The following is a 15,233-nucleotide window of genomic DNA, read 5'->3' on the forward strand; positions in this document are numbered from 1 at the left end:
TATAGCTGGATTATATTTCTTAATCCATTCTGCCAATCTCTATCTTTTAATTGGTAAGTTTAGTCTGTTAACTTTCAGAGTTAATTCTTACCATGCATTTATTAAATCCACTGTCTTATCTTTTGGATTTATATATATATATATATATATATATATATATATATATATATATATATATTATTTTCCCTCTTTCTTCTTTTATCCTTTAAGTTACCCTTACTGGTACTCTCTTCAATTTTGTGCCCTCTAGACTTCCCTCTCCTGTTTTTTTTTTTTTCAGCTGGCAGCTGTCCCTCTAGTATTTCTCATCAGACTGGTCTCTTTTTGACAAATTCTTTCAGCTTTTGCTTGCCTGTGAAAATTTTAATCTCTCCTTCAGTTTTAAAGAACATCTGGATGGGTACAGAATTCTTGGCAGAAAGTCTTTCTCTTTCAGGACCTTAAATATACCATCCCACTGCCTTCTCACCTTCATAGTGCCAATTAAGTAGTCTGAACTCAGTTTTATGTGATTTCACTTGTATATAGTATATTGTTTTTCTCTTGCCACTTTCAGAATTCTCTGTTTTTCTTCAACATTTGGCATTCTGATTAATATGTGTCTTGGGGAAGGCCTATCTGGATTTATCCTATTTGGAGTTCATTGAGCTTGTTTGATTTGCATATTTATGTCATTTATAAGGGTTGGGAAGTTTTCCCCTATTATATCCTCAACTAATCCTCCTAGCCCTTTAACTCCTCTCTTCTACTTATGGGACACCAATGATTCTTATACTTGCGCACTTTGTTTTGTCCATCATTTCCCTGTGATCCAATTCAAATTTTTCCATCTTTTTTTGCCATTTTCTGTTTTGAGTGTTCAAAATCAGTTATCCTGTCCTCTAGTTCACTTATTCTTTCTTTTGCCTCTTGAAATCTGCTGTTGTGTGTCTCTAGCATGTTTTTTATTTCATTTACAGAATCTTTAATCTCTATGCTATCTGCTATTTTCAGTTTTATCCTTTCAAATTTCTCTTTATGTTCTTCTACTCTCTTCTTGATATCCTTTATGCCATTAGCCATCCCACTTATTTTATTTAGTAGATTAATATGAACATCTTTGATTAGTTGTTCCAATGTTTGTGTCTCCTCTGTTGTCTTAATTTGGTCATTAGACTGGGCTATATCTGTCTGCATTGTCAAATGCTTAGTAGTCTTTTGTTGTTTTCATTGCAAATAAATATCTTGATTGATTTACTCTGCAAGTTGATTTTCTTCAGCAGTCTAATGCCATGTGTTTGCAGGTTGGATGTATAGCAGGATGCAGAGCACAGGGTGGGACAAAAGAATGTGGTGATGCTTTGCAGCATAAGAATAGGCACAGGTTAATGATGTTATGCTGGTGCCTGTGAACATGAGTGCCCAGCAGCCAGGGAGGATGTGGCTGTGCGGGTGCACAGGTCTGTGGGCATGGCCCTGGTGTGCACTGGTCTATGGCATTGGGCCCATTTTGCACTTGGGCAGAGCTATGTCTGTTGGTCAGAGTTGTGTCTGCATTGACTGGGGGCAGATGTAACCTGGCTGTGCAGTTCAGTGCTTTCTCAACCTTTGAGGACGTGACTGGGAGACATGTGCCTGTGTGGGCCTGGGAGTGCCATAAACTGCTGTACCTGTATGAATATCTCAAGAAAGGTAGAGTGGGGACATGCTACTCTATGGGCTGTGGGTGGGTATAGCCTGGGTATGGAGGTAAGTGCCTGCAGCCTTAATTTGTTGGCAATAGTCTGCAAGGAGTAGGGAGAAGGAGATAGTGCTTGGGAGGGGTGCAGGACAGGTGGGATGGTCAGCACTTGGGGTGGGGATGTTGGAAGGTATGTGCACAAGGGGTTAGTGGGCTGTGTACTTGGAGCATGGGGGTTGGAGGGAGGGTGATGGGTTCAGGTGCGTGGGGTGTGGGGTGAGTCGCGGGTCATGGGGTTGCTCTGGTGAGGGTAGTGTGTTCAAGGAAAATGGCTTGGCTTACTTCCTAGTATCTGTCTTCCCATCTGTGCAGTCCTGATGGCTCCCAGCTTCTGCATTCAGGCTGTGCACCAGCTGGATGTCTCTGGTTCTCTGCTTCTCAGTTCCTCAGCTTTTGCAATCAGGGCTGCCCTATGTGGAGCAGAAGACTTTCCCAGGTCAGTTACACTCTGGAATCACCATCTCAGTCGCCCTCCTTTCCCTTTTCTAACTTTTCCTTGGATCAGGGCTGAACTCAATCTATTCTATTCCACCATCTTCCCAGAAACCCCTGTTGGTTTGCTTTTGATGACTAATTGGATCTCTTTTATTGTGACTGATTTGTTGAGGTCTTCTATTTCTTTTCAAGTCAATGTAAGTTGTTCATGTGTTTGTGAAAAAGTTGTCTAGTTTGTTGGCATGCAGTTATTTATAGTAATGGTTATGGTCTTTTTATATTTTGGGGGTCCTTGTTAATGTCTTCCTTTCATTTCTGATTTTATTTGCAGCTTCTTTTTTTTGTCTTTATCAGTCTACCTAAGACTTCATCTATTTTATTGCTCTTCTTAACGAACCAACTTTGGTTTTATTGATACTCTGTATTGCTTTTTTTTCCCATTTCATTTATTTTTGCTCTAATTTTTGCTATATCTCTCCTTCTACTTGTTTTGGGATTAATTTGCCATTCTTTCTCCAATTTCTCCAGTTTTTAAGTAGGTCATTGATTTTAGCTCCTTTTCCTTTCCTTTTCTTTTTTTTTTTTTCGCATGGGCCGGCACCAGGAATCGAACCCATTATTTTCTTTTTAATATAGGCTTCTAGGATTATAAATTTCCCTCTCAGCACTACCTTCGCTATGTCCCATAAGTTTTGTTACATTATGTTCTCATTTTCATTCATCTCGAGACTCATTCATCTGATTTCTCTTGCAGTTTCTTACGTGACCCAGTGATTGTTTAAAAGCCTGTTGTTTAACCTCCATAAACTAGTGTATTTTCCAGTTCTCTGTTTGTTACTGATTTGCAGATTCATTCCCTTATGATCAGAGAAAATGATTCATATCACTTTCAATCTTTTTTAAAACTTTTTATTGTATAGTATAACATATATACAAAGCAAAGGAAAAAGCAATAGTTTTCTAAGAACTCTTCAAAAAGTGGTTACAGGATAGATCCCAGAGTTTTTCATGGGCTACCACACAATCCTCTTCTATTTTTCCTTCTAGATGCTCCAGAATATAGGAGAGAGAGAGCTCAAGTACTTTTTTATAATCACAATTGACTTTTTTCCTTCTTTTTTTATGAACAATAACATACAAAAAAGCTAGTAATTTCCAAGCACAGAACCACAATTAGTTGTAGAATATATTTCAGACTTTGACATGGGTTGCAATTTCACAATTTTAGGTTTTCACTTCTAGCTTCTCTAGAATGCTGGAGACTAAAAGAGATCTTGTTTGGATGTCTCCAGGAATTTGTCCATTTCATCTAAGTTTTCTAGTTTGTTGGCATATATTGTTCATGGTATCCTCTTATGATATCTTTTATTTCTTCAGAGTATGTGGTAATGTACCCCTTCTCATTTCTGATTTTGTTTATTTGTATCATTTCTATTTTTTTCTTTGTCAGTCTTGCTAGTGGTCTATCAATTTTAATGATTTTCTCAAAGAACCAATTTTTGGTTTTATTGATTCTTTCTATTGTTCTTTTGTTCTCCCATTCATTTATCCCTGCTTTAATCTTTGTTATTTCCCTTTTCCTATTTGCTTTGCAGTTAGTTTGCTGGTAAGTCCTCGATTTTTGCTCTTTCTTGTTTTTAATTATAGGCATTTAAGGCAATAAATTTCACTCTTGGCACAGCCTTTGTCACATCCCATAAGTTTTAATAAGTTGTATTCTCTTTTTCATTCATCTCCAGATAGCTGCTGATTTCTCTATCAATTTCTTCTTTGGGCCCATTAGTTGTTTAAGAGTGTGCTATTTATTCTCCATATATTTGTGAATGAGAACCAAAGAATGAGAACATTCACAAATATATGGAGATTATTTATTGATAATCCTAGGTGGTTATTGAGATCCAGCTTCATCTCATCATAATCAGAGAAAGTGCTTTGAATGATTTCAGTATTTTTAAATTTATAAAGACCTCTTTTATGCCCCAGCAAATAATCTATCTTGGAGAATGTTCAATGAACTCTAGAGAAGAATCTATAACCTTGTGCTTTGGGGTGCAATGACCTAAATATGTCTGTTAGATCTAATTCATTTATCAAGTTATTTAACTTCTCTATTTCCTTGTTGATCTTCTGTTTGGTTGTTCTATCTATAGAGCAGAGTGGTGTACTGAAGTCTCCTACTATTGTTGTTGAAACATCTATTGCTCCCTTCAGTTTTGACAATGTCTGTGTCATGTACTTTGGAGCTCCTTGATTGGGAGCATAAGCATTTATGATTGTTATATCTTCTTGGTAAATTGACTTTAATTAGTATATAGTGTCCTTCCTTGTGTCTTATGACGCCTTCACATTTAAAGTTAATTTTGACCGATATTAGTATAGCTACTCCTGCTTTCTTTTGGTTACAACTTGCGTGATGATCTTTTTTCATCCTTTCACTTTCTTTTTTTTTTCTGATTTTATACATTTATTGTTCCCCCGAGAGGGGATGCACCATTCCTGGAAGTACTGCAATACCAGGTCAATGTGTGGAGTGGACAGAGCAAGCTCCAATTCCATCTCCTAATTCCAAAATCCATTTAATATATTGTCCTCGAATGGAGGATGTGTCAGATATTAAACGATAAGAACAGATACTACACTTGATCTTAGCCAAAAGGCTGAGAAGCGATCATCATCCTTTCACTTTCAATCTATTTGTATCCTTGTGTATAAGGATGAGTCTCTTGTAAGCAGTATATAGCTGGATTATGTTTCTTAATCCACTCTGCCAATCTGTACTTTTAATTAGTAAGTTTAGTCCATGAACATTCAAAGTTATTACTGAAAAGGCATTTCTTGATTCTATCATTTAATCTTTTCTATTTTATTTGCCAGATCTGTATATTCTTTTCGCTCTTTCTCTTTGTATTCTTTAAATTGCTCTTAGTGATACTGTTCAATTCTGTGCCCTCCTCCAGACCTCCCTCTCTTGTCTTTTCTTTTTCAGCTGGCAGAACTCTTTTTAGTGTTTCTTGTAGGGCTGGTCTCTTGTTGACAAATTCTTTCAGGATTTCTTTGTCTGTGAAAGCTCTCCCTCAATTTTAAAGGCCAATTTGGCTGGGTACAGAATTCTTGGCTGCAAGTGTTTCTCTTTCAGAATCTTGACTATATCATACCACTGCCTTCTCACCTCCAGGGTGCTAGTTAAGTAGCCTGAACTCAGTCTTATTTGATTTCCCTTGAATGTAGAAGATTGTTTTTCTCGTGCCACTTTCAGGATTTTCTGTTTTTCTTCAACATTTTACAGACTGATTATTATGTGCCTTCAGGAAGGCCCTTTTGAATTTATTCCTTTTGGAGTTCTTTGGGTTTCTTTGACTTGTATATTTATGTCCTTTATGAGAGTTGGCAAGTTCCCCCCATTATATCCTCAACTACTCTTCCTAGCCCTTTACTTCTCTCTTCTCCTTCTGGGAAATCAATGATTCTCATATTTGTTTGTTTTGTTTTGTCTAACATTTCCTGAACTCCTATTCAATTTTTTCTCTTTTTTTGTCATTTACTGTTTTGAGTCTTGAAGTCAATTATCCTGTCCTCTATATCACTTATTCTTTCTTCTGTCTGTTCAAATCTGGTTTTGTGTGCCTCTAGTATGTTTTTTATTTGGTCAACAGAGTCTTTAATCTCTGTGATTTCCACTATTTTTCTATTTATTCTTTCAAATTCCTCTTTGTGCTCTTCTACTGTCTTCTTGATCTCCTTTATGTCATTTGTTATCCTGCTTATTTTATTAAGTAGAATCGTATGAACATCTTTGATTCATTGTTCCAATGTCTGTGTCTCCTCAAGTGTTTAATTTGGTCATTAGGCTGGGCTATAACTGTCTGCATTGTGATGTGCTTAGTGATCTTCTGCTGTCCTCATTGCATGTAGATATCTTGATTGATTTACTTTGAAAGTTGATTTCTTTCAGTAGTCTAAGGCCTTGTGTTTGTGGGATGGTTTTACAGCAGGGAGCAGTGTATCGGTTACAGCATTCAGTATGGTGACTTGTTTCAGGGCAGGTATGGGTGCAGGTTGGGGATGTTATGCTAATACTAGTGAACGTGGGCACCCAGCAGCTATAGAGGATATAGTTGTGCATGTGTACTGGTCTGGAGAACGTAACCCTGGTGTGTGCACTGGTCTAAGCCACCAGGCCCTTTATGCGCATGCATAGAGCTGTGGCAGTAGGTTGGCTTTATGCCTTCATGGATTGGGGGCAGATACAATCTGGCTGTGTAGGTCAACACTTTCTCAGAGGTGAGAAGTGAGGCTGAGGGCTGTGTGCCTGCATGATTCTAGGACTGCTGTAATGTGCAGTTCCCAAAGCTGAATGATGTGATTGGGGGCATGCACATGTGTGGGTTTGGGAGTGCCATAAAAGGATGTGCTGAGCTCAGGGATGGTGGGGTGGGGTTGTGTGACACTATGGGGTGGGGTCTTGGGTAGCCTAGGTATGAAGGTTAGTGCCCATCAGCTTTATGGGCTGTTAACAGCTTGCAAGGAACAGGGAAGGAGAGGCAGTGTTTGGGAGGGGTGTAGGAGAGGTGGGTTGGGCTGCACTTGGGGTGGGGGTGTGGGGCAGGTAAATGCACTGGGGTATGGTGCGGTAGGGACACCTGGAGCATGGGTAACAGGAGCGGGTGAGGGGGTTTAGGTGCATGGGGTGTGTGGTGAGTTGCCAGTCACGGGGCTGCACTGGTGAGGGTAATGTGCTGAAGGAATGCAACCTGGTTTACTTCCTAGTCCTGTGTACCCATCCATCCACTACTGCGGGCTCTGCCACTCCACACCTATATGCTAGGCTCCAGCTTTCTGCCTCTCAGCTCCTTGGCCTCTGCAACCAGGGTTGCCACGTGTGGTACAGAAGGCTCTTCCATGTCAGCCGCACTACTGAATTGCTGCCTCAGTTGCCCTCCTGTCCCTTCTCTAACTTTTCCATGGAGTAGGGCTAATCTCAAGCTGCTCTAATCAGCCATCTTCCTGGAAGTTCCACTTTCAATCTTTTAACTTTGTATTAAGTCTTGCTTTTGTCCCAGCATTTGGTCTATCCTGGAGAGTGTTCCAGGAGCACTTGAGAAGAATGTACATCTTGCTGTCTTGGGGTGTAATGCACTATATTTATCTATTAGGTTTAATTTATTTTTCATATTATTTTCGTTCTGTTTCTTTATTGATTCTCTGTTTAGATGTTCTAGTTGTTGGAGAGAGTTGTGTGTTGAAGTCTCCCATATTTTATTGTTAGAGTCATTTATTACTCCCTTGAGTTTTGTCAGTTTTTGCCTCATGTACTTTGGGGCACCTTGTTCAGAAGCATAAACATTTATATTGTTATTTCTTCTTGGTGAACTTCCCCTGTTATTAATATATAGAATCTTTCTTTATCTCTATAACATTTTTGCATTTAAAGTCTATTTTGTCTGCTATTGGTATAGCTACCCAGGTTTCTTTAGGTTTTTACTTGCATGGATTATCTTTTTACAGCCTTTTACTTTTGACCTATTTGTATCTTTGAGTCTAAGTTGAGTCTTTTGTAAACAGCAAATATATTGATCTCATTTTGAAATCCATTCTGTCAATCTAGATTTTGACTGGGGAGTTTAACCTATTAACACTCATAGTTGTTATTGTAAAGGCAGTTCTTGATTCGACCGTCTTATTTTTTTGTTTTTATTCATCAGATCTATTTTTATCACTCTCTCTTTTTCCTTTAAGTTACCCTTACTAACATTCTCCACTTCTACCTGTCTCCAGATCTCTCTCTCCTATCTTTTGTTTTCATCTGGCAGAATCCCTTTAGTAGTTCTCATAGGGCTGGTCAGTTTTGACCAAACCCTCTCAGCTTTATTTCTGAATATTGTAAACACCCCTTAAATTTTTATTTGTTTTTTTCTATTTATTTTCAATTTTTGGAATAAGTTGGTACCTTAATATTTTTTGCATTTTATTTATTTCAACACATCACAGTTATTATTTGTTTTGTGATATAACATCAAACACTTTAATAAATTATAAGTGTATAGCTCAATGTATTATAACATTATACCTGTTTATCCAAGGCCAAATGTGAGATCCTTGCTCACACCTCAAAAGCTTCTGGGTCCTCTAATAATTACTAATATCTCATTCCTACACAAATAGAACATTTATTCTGATTTCTTAATCCATGCCACTTTGTTCTCTAAGCAAACTTTTCTTGCAGTAAGTATTCCATGTGCTTGGTACTTTTACATTATTATATTAGTGAGACAGAGCTATGCTATTGTCATTTATTTTCATTGTGGTGTACTATTCAATGGTCTGGACAGCCACAATATATTTACATGTTATATTTTTGATGGATACTTTTTCAAAATGTTTGTTATTATAAAATACTTTGTTAGGAATCTTTCCTACATATCTTTTAGTACACATATCCTTTAGCATAACTTTATGTTGGATAGTGATGTAGAGGTGAAATGCTGAGTCCTAGGTGATGCAATTATTCCACTTTATAGAAAATTCTTAAGAGATTTCATACAGATACTATCATCACACCTTTAAGGTATAAAAATTTCATTCTATATATAGAGAATGAAGTAATTAAAATCTTTCCTGAGTTACAAATCCAAAATATCTACTAGAAATGTGAATTGGTTAAAAATCTAACCACTTACAGTAAAAACAAACAAAAATATCTCTATCAAACTTACACTGGAAAATGGGAAGGAGATTTCTTTTCTATATTAAAATTAGAAAAAGAATGCTTTGTAGTGAAGGAATATTTTTAGTTCTTTCAATGGTCAGTTATAAAAGCCTCTACTTTTCCTGTAAAAACTGTGGTCATAATCTAGTACTACTTTTTTGTTGAGTAAGGCATCATCTTTTTTACACTTAAACACGTATGGTGCTGTGTAGTCTGTTAACCACAAGATGACTTTCTATCACCAGGAAGGTGATTTTTGTAAAAGGAATATATCATGCTGACACTTGGACTTGATTGTTGAAGCTGGAAAATGGCTATAATTAGAGCAGAGAAGCAAAAGGAAACACATAGGATCTTCTAGCAAGCAAAGTTATGGCTGGAATTGTTACCCTAGGTTCCAGGAAAAACAACTGGATTTGGTGTTATTTTCTTGTGACCTGATGTCTTGATTTTCAGGTTTTACTATTACTCACACTTCCATATTATCTGACACATATCTGTATGCAATTCAGACTCTAAAAAAGATTGCATATCCAAATTTTGGGGACAATATCTGGAAAAGCAGTTAGTTCTGGGAGACCAAAAGTAAAAAATATGAAGGACTATGCTTCCTCTGAAGGTTTTAGGGACTTGAGTTCTTCAATCTCTGAAGGTTTTAGGGACTTGAGTTCTTCAATCTCCACCTCCACACATCTTCTCTTTCTCTTTTCAGTCTGTGTTCAAATTCCTCTCCTTCTGTTTCGTTTTGAGCTCTCACTTTCATTTTTTTTACAGGATTGGGCACCAGGAATCGAACCCGGGTCTCCGGCATGGCAACTGAGAACTCTGCCTCTGAGCCACCGTTGCCTGGCCCTCCCTCATTTTTGAAGGACAGCTTTGCTGGATAAAGAATTTTGAGATTGCAATTTTTCTCTTTCAGTATCTTAAATATATCATATTTAAGATAATGAAAGATCTTCTGGTCTCTATGGTATCTAATGAGAAATCAGCATTTATTCATATTTTGCTACCCTTCTATGTGGTGAGTTGCTTTTCTATTCCTGCTTTCAGAATTTTCTCCTTGTCTTCAGCATTTGACAATCTGATTACTATGTGTCTTAGAGTGGGTCTATTCGGATTTATTTTGTTTTGAGTATGTTGGGCTTCTTGGATTTGCATATTTATATACTTTATAAGGGTTGGGAAATTTTCAGTCATTATTTCTTCAAAGACTCCTCCTGGCTCTTTTGCCTTCTCTTCTCCTTCTAGGACACCTATGATGCATATATTTGTGCACTTGGCATTGCTAATCATTTCCCTGAGATCCTGCTTAAATTTTTCCATTTTTTTCTTCACGTGTTCTTTTGTCTGTTCATATTCAGTTGATCTGTCTTTTAGCTCACTGATTCTTTCTTCTGCCTCTTCAAATCTAGTGTTGTATGTCTCCAGTATATTTTTAATTTCATCTCAGTGCATTTTATTTCCATAATGTTTTTTATTTTTCAATGTATTATTTCAAATTCTTCTTTGTGCTCTTCTAGTGTTTTCTAAAAACCTTTTGTCACTTTATACACATTTTCCTTCATTTATTTGAACTGACTCAGGAGATTTGTTGGACATCTTTGATTATATATCTCTGTTTTTTAAATTAATTTTAAAATTTTCTTTAAAATACCAATAAACAGCAAACAAACACAAACATTCGTAACTTTTGATCATTCCATTCTACCTGTATAATCAGTAATTCACAATATCATCACATAGTTACATATTCATCATCATGATCATTTCTTGGAACATTTTCATCTATTCAGAAAAAGAAATAAAAAGAAAACAGAAGAATTCATACATACCATACTCCTTACCTCTCCCCTTCATTGATCACTAGCATTTCAATCTAATTTTATTTTAACATTTATTCCCCCTATCATTTATTTTTATTTCATTTGTTTTATTTGTCTATTTCATATATGTTTTTTATTTGTTCCTTTGACTGGGACATTTTTTTCTTGAGTTTTCCTGTGCTGTGGGATTTTTTTGCTGATGTTTGGTCATCTGATTTTCTTGATGGGTCTATTCTGAAGGCCAATTTCTCTCTCTCGTTTAGGGTTTAGTTGTTGCTTGGGTTGTATTAGGACACTGCTTTGAGAGTTGGGTCATCCATATTTCTCAATCAAAACAGGACCAGGTACCTGTGCAGGGTTTTTTGACCAGCTCCAGTGGGGCTGGGATAGTCCCTGGAGACATTCTGAAAAGTCTTGGAGTTCACCTGCACTTTCTATTCTGCCCAGCAGATGGTGATGTCCAGTAACTTAATTGTCCTTCAGAAGTTATTAAACTCCTGGATCCTTGGCAGTGTCTGGGTTCCTGTGCCCTCAGTTCACCAGCCAAGATCTGGCTCAGTGTGGGACTGTGTACCCTCTGGACTTACAGCAGAAGAATCTCCCAGGTACTTCATTATGAGGCTACCCCCCGGCAAAGATCAGACATCCAGCTGCTGTTTTCTTCAAGGGTCGGGGCTGGGCACCAGCACCCAGGGCTGGAAACATAGTCTCTGTCCACGTTTGCTCAGACTGTTCATTCCCTATTGACCTGGGCCTTGAATGTCCTCTTTTATATCCCCAGTCCCCACACAATTGATTTGGGTAGTTTCTGCCTATCTGCTTGTTGCTTTTAGGGCAGGTTTTGTGGTTCCCTCCTGATCCTCCATTTTAGGAAGTCCTCTTTGTTGTCCTTTTGTATTCCACCCTCCCCAGTGGCCTAAATCCTGCCATGGGTCCCGGTGTGCATAGGTCTGTGTCTGTATATAGGTGATATCTGTCTCAATGCTGTGAGAGATTTATAGTCTGTGTCCCTGGTGGGAAGTGGGAGGGATTCCAGCTGCTTCTTTTGTGCACTTCCTGATGTTTGTGAAGCCGAGTGAGGGGGAATGGAGAAGACTGGCTGTTCCAGGACAAAAGTTTCCTGCCTGATATTTCTGTCTTCGATTCAGCATTTGTGGGATGCTTCTCCAGTCTGTTATTTCCTCCAGAGCTCTGAACATGTGATAATTCTACTTTTATTCATGGAATCTCTGCCATGTTGATGATGTCCTTACTCCATTGGATTTTGTAATATGAAGACCATTGGCGTTATCAAGGAAATAAAATTGCATTTTAAAATTGGGTAGATTGCAATACTAGTGGTCAATGAGTGAAAGGGTTAAGGGGTATGAGATTTGGGGGTTTTCTTCTGTCTTTTTATTTCACTTTCTGGAGTAATGCAAATGCTCTAAAAATTATCATGGTGATGAATACACAACCATATGATGATATTGTGAACCATTGTTTGTATACTTTGGTTGCATTGTATAGTGTGAGAAGATATCTCAAAAAATATATAAAAGTTTTTTTAAAAAGCTACAGAGGGTGGTGCAATGGTGGCTCAGTGACAGAATTCTTACCTGCCATGCTAAAGACCTGGGTTGAATTTCTGGAGCCTGCCCATGCCAAATAAAAGCTACAGAGAAGAAAATTTTAAGCTACAGAGAAGGAAATTTTTGGACAAACTCTGGAATTAAATTAATTTTAATAATTAATGCTGTACAAAATTAAAACAGCATGCATCATGAGGTTGTGAACATGAGCTCAAGCAGATGCTTGATAATTTACATGATAAATTTGTGTGCATAGAACAAAATAAATACCTCCTAGCAGAGATTTATCTTCCACTTTAATCAGACAGTCAGAATTACATAATCTAAGATGTCCTCTCCTTCTGTTTCTTTGTTTTGTTGGGATGCCAAAAATATAAGAGCAAAATTTCTTGTTCTATTTTTTTCAAGCGTTCAATACATCTATCTATCTCTTCCCCCCTACACTTGGCTTCTGATACCTCTTTCCTTCTCCCCCATTTTAATTGTCCTGTTTTCTATGTGCTGTGATTCATCCAAAACCATTTTCAAAATGGAATATAAATAATACATGTATATATATTGGAGACAGACTTTCTCACTAAGATATTCTAAAAAGGAAGCAATTAAATACTTGTTAGGAAAGAGATGCTGTATTGTATAGATAGATTCTCATTTTTATACCTTCTTACTTTGAAATTCAAAGAGACACCATTCTCACAGGAAAAGGCAACTATATTACCTTCTAATGAGTTTAGTATTTTAAAACAGATTAATATATATTTTATATAAAGTCTGAACTCTGAATAAAACTTGACATGGAAGTTTGTGTGTAAACATGACAACTCTAAGTTGTGGCAAGTTCTGACAAAGCAATATACTTGTAAACAAAATTATTCAGTAGAAAGACAAGCACAGGGTAAGGAAAAATTTATGTATGGAAGGTAACTATATACGTAATTATCTTTAGAGACACAGGTGTTCCTTCAAATAACTTTCTCTACAAAATGTATTCCTATCAGCTGTGGGGATGAGTTTAAGCCCAAGTTTTGACTTTTGGCAAGTCATTTTTTTCTTCTCTGAGTCTTAATTTACAAATGTATGCAAAGGAGATTATAATATTTACCTAAAAGGATGGTTATATTGAATCAACAATAAATCATTAAGATACTCTAAAAATGCTGAAATGCTATTCCAGAGTTTCTTAAGTGAGGGTCAAATAGGCCTCAGGTAGGCTATGAATTCCCTAAATTATAGCCAAAACTGTGCAAATGTTTATTTTTATAGAGAAAGAATCTACAGCTACATGAGATTTTAAAAAAAGATTCTTGACTGCCTAAAAGCTTATGAAATACTGAACTCAAACATGTAAAATAAGGATATTACATGCAGCACTGCTTAATATAAGAAAATTAGAAGTCATCTAAATATCCAATAGTATAGTGCTGGTTGAATGAACTATGTGTACTTTGGAATGACTAAATATCGATACATTGCAATACTATGCAACAGTGTTTTAAGAAGAAGTAAAGTTCAGAACACGAAATAAAGAAATTTTCATTTGTGTTTTTATATTTTTTTAATTTTAAAAAAATTTTAAATTTTCATCCTTATTTTTCTTACCAGTGAAGTTGGCTAACTGAGATAACTAAGGTCATCCAAGGTTGTTGCAATATAATATCATTTCACTCTTCTTCCTGATGTGATATATCACATCTGTGTCTGTATGAACCAGTTTGTGTCAGTTTTTTGTTTGTTTAAATTACATATTTTGTGTTGAAATAATTTTACAGTCACATACAGTCATTGGTTGATATCTCAACTCGGCCAGGTGTTGGTGCCTGGCCATCTGGTTGGGTAAGCACTAGTTTGTCTGTTGCTATGAGGACATTTCATGGACTTAAATCATAATTACATTGGCTGCATCCACAGCTGATTGCATTTGTAGTCAGCTAGGGGGAGTATCTTCTGCAATGAGTGATGCTTAATCTAATCGCCAAAAGTCTTTTAAGGAAGATTCAGAAGAGAGAGTCACTCTTCCTGCTTCAGCTGGCAAGCCTCTCCTGTGGAGTTTATTCAGACCCTTCATTGGAGTCACCAGCTTCACAGGCTGTCCTATGGATTTTGGACTCTTCCAGTTCCGTGGTTGTCCAACCAGCCTCTCCTGAGAGTTCGTTGAAGAACTTCATAGGAGCTACCAGCTTGTGGTCTGCCCTACAGAACTTACACTCTTATATTCCCACAGTTGCCCAGCCAGCCTTTCCTGAGAGTTTGTTGAGGACCTTCATCAGAGTTACCAGCTTGCAACCTGCCCTACAGATCTTGGAATTTACATTCCCATGTTTACTTGAGACACTTTTATAAATTTTTCATCTATGGATATCTCCTGCTGATTCTGTTTCTCTAGAGAACCCTAGCTAATACAGCTTGGTACCAGGAGTGTGGTCCTGAAGAAACAGCATCTTAAAAATGGGTTTTTACAATAGGTTTTCTACTCTTACTGGACTCAAAGGCACTAAGGACTATGTTTCCCATAATCAGGATGGCACTGCCAATCCATGGGGTGAACTGGCAAAAGAGATAATCAAAATATCACCATTGGATTCTTTTAATGCTTCACTTGTACAAAGCCAGGATGTGAGAGATAATGTTTTTGACATCTTTACAGAATTTTGTGGAAATAGAAGGTATAGAGATGTTGGCTGGCTGTTGTTAGATATGCTGTATATATTAATGAGGGAAAGGGATGAGCTGAAGTCTTCAAATGAGATGCTTACATGCATTGTATGACAGATGTAAATGTTTCTATGAGTTCCCTGAAGGAAAAATTTATATACTCTAGCCACAGATTTGAGATCTCTGAAAATCAGACTCAGAATATTATTGTTAGGGTAGCAAATTTACAACATAAACTGAAATCTCAATCTTGTGTGGTGTCTGATGTTAAAATGAGAGCATTGATTTGAAAGGAGTGGAACCCTGAAAAATGGAATGGCAACATA

The 15,233-nt window shown here is 37.1% G+C and overlaps 1 non-coding gene across 1 annotated transcript; it reads right to left on the minus strand.

Annotated features, from left to right (window-relative positions):
- Positions 1 to 4,635: 4,635 nt before the first annotated feature.
- LOC143672397 (U2 spliceosomal RNA) lies at positions 4,636 to 4,824 on the minus strand. The gene has a single exon (XR_013169849.1). It is a non-coding gene; the product is annotated as a U2 spliceosomal RNA (small nuclear RNA).
- Positions 4,825 to 15,233: the final 10,409 nt, after the last annotated feature.

This window comes from Tamandua tetradactyla, chromosome X (genome assembly GCF_023851605.1).
Source record: "Tamandua tetradactyla isolate mTamTet1 chromosome X, mTamTet1.pri, whole genome shotgun sequence".
Taxonomy (NCBI): domain Eukaryota; kingdom Metazoa; phylum Chordata; class Mammalia; order Pilosa; family Myrmecophagidae; genus Tamandua; species Tamandua tetradactyla.